This window comes from Suncus etruscus, chromosome 16 (genome assembly GCF_024139225.1).
Source record: "Suncus etruscus isolate mSunEtr1 chromosome 16, mSunEtr1.pri.cur, whole genome shotgun sequence".
In the NCBI taxonomy this organism is placed as follows: Eukaryota; Metazoa; Chordata; class Mammalia; order Eulipotyphla; family Soricidae; genus Suncus; species Suncus etruscus.
Window position 1 is genome coordinate 68,618,944 of NC_064863.1, and position 2,333 is coordinate 68,621,276.

The 2,333-nt window shown below is 34.8% G+C and overlaps 1 non-coding gene across 1 annotated transcript; it reads right to left on the reverse strand.

Moving 5' to 3' along the window:
• Positions 1–496: 496 nt before the first annotated feature.
• Positions 497–603, reverse strand: LOC126033086 (U6 spliceosomal RNA). The gene has a single exon (XR_007504242.1). It is a non-coding gene; the product is annotated as a U6 spliceosomal RNA (small nuclear RNA).
• Between the last annotated feature and the right edge of the window lie 1,730 nt (positions 604–2,333).

A 2,333-nucleotide genomic window follows, 5' to 3' on the forward strand; every position in this document is an offset into this window, starting at 1 on the left:
GGAAGAAAAGGAAATCTAAAATGTAAGATAGACCTTTGTCATTAAAAAATGGCTCTACATTTGGCTCTTGTATTTTTTTTTTGTTAAATTTTCTACCTTTCCAGTGGTCCAAAATAACCTTAGATATAAAGAACAACACAACACAATGAGCGAAAGAAATATATTGCCTTGCAGACAGCTTACCCAGGTTCAATCCCCAGCACAACATATCGTCTCCTGAGCCCTGCCAGCAAAGAGCAAGAAGTAAACTCTAAAGTCAACGAGGTATGGTAACAAACCAAAACAAGCAAACGAAAAACAGAACCAAAGAGAAGGTAAACATGAGCACCCTCTACAGTTTTATCTATTTGAAATGAATATTCACATGGGTTTGTCTTTATAACAGATGGCATGTAGAAGTGACTTAATGAGACAAATGCTCTTCCTCATTAGTCTCTGGGATGGAGGCCTTTCTCCTATGAAAGTATTTGTTGTATTTTATTATTTTATTTTATTTTTAAACATGGAATGCTTCACAAATTTGTGTGTTATCCTTGTGCAAGGGCCAGGCTAATCTTCTCTGTATCTTTCCAATTTTAGTGTAGGTGCTGACGAAGCAAGCACAGTAATGAATTTAATAAAGAAAAAATTAACTGCTCGTATATTAGTGCATCTAAGCTGATAACATTGTATTTCTGCTATCTAATATTAGAACTTATGAAGAAGAATGTAGTTGTGCCATACAATAGTCAGTATTCTTATTCCTTATAGTTAGTCTTAAAGAAGACTGCTCTATAATTGCCTTTGTGCTGCTTTCTCATTTGTTTTCTTTTGTAAAAGAAGAAAGACAGAGAATATTAACAAGCCAGCTGTTAGCATTTCTTTGATATTTCCCTGAAGTCTACTCCGTTAGAGGGGCTAAGTTCTTAATATCAATTGGATTTGTTAATTATTGGTAAACTGTGCTCTATGAGTATTGCATAATGGGTTCATTTGAGTATTTATTTTTACCATGGCAATTTAGTGTTCTCTCATCTTTAAGAGGTTGCTGTATTGATGCCTAAAATATAATCCAGATTTCCAAGATTTCTACCTACTTAAAGAAAACAATATTCATTTTAAGTTTTTATTCAAGAATTTACTTCAGATAATCTCTAAATCACAATCACTATTTCTAGAACCTGAGGGAAAATAATATAAAAGGTCATGCATTCCTGACATGAATTAACACTTTCTTCAATTATTCACTTACTCTAGGTCTATTTTAACCAGGTTTTCTGTTAGGCTTTACAAAGATGAAAACAACGAGGACAATTTCACCCTGGAGGTGCCTAAATAGTTAATCCTTTCAAATAAAGTTCAAGGGCATTTGCTAAGGCATTTAGTTTTCACAGGAGACAAAGAAAAACTCTAGTAAGTTATGCCAGGATAGCCAACAAATGCCTTGTTTAAGACGCTTTGGTGGTAGCCCAACTCAGAAACAGTTTAAGTCTTTAAAAGCCCATTATAAGAGTTATCTATGGGGAAACCAAGAGACATAGATCTGGATGTTTAGCCTTAAGGCAGAGAGATGATAAGAATAATTTATTTGACTAGAAGTATTTAACAAAGCAAAATCCCACTAGGTGAGCTATTTAAAGAACATCTCTGACATAAAACTTCTACCATGTCTGATGACTCATCTCAATGACTTGAAGATCAGACATCTAAAAGATCTCCCAGGAGGCTATCTCCATGAAATAAGAAATCACTAGAAATACAAAGAACAGATGATACTGAGAATGCTTAGCCAAATCTTTTTAAAAAGCAAACTCAAACCTGATTCCTAATGTACTTGGGACAGGTTCTTAAATTATTTTACCATCTATCCATGTCAAATACATGCCTGTTGTTATTTTATTCATACTCCTCACCACATCAGAAGCATAAATGGCATGAAACTGCTTCACAATTTGCTTAGCTGATGACTATTTCCCAGTAGGACTTCCAAAAGCCTACTTAGGCAGTCTCAAGAACATCCTAAAGAAGTTGACCACTTCCCTGATTGGCAGATTTACAAGGTAGTAGATTTCCCTCACCTTCCTATTCTATAGGTCCATGGAGAACAACACACTGAAATGATTCTCCTTCCCTGGAACCAATATGGAAGGAATGTTAAGTGCACACAAATCCCCTGAGTTCTAAATGGCCTTCAACAGGCATGTCCTAATGAAGTAAAGTTAAAAATCAGTAATAAATTAATGAGAAAGTGCCTCTTTGTTGTAATCATCCATCCATTCACTCTTAGAGCACATTTTAATTACTGTTAGTGATGACAGAGTTTGGGAGCCACTGATTATTTCAGGAAAAAAAAA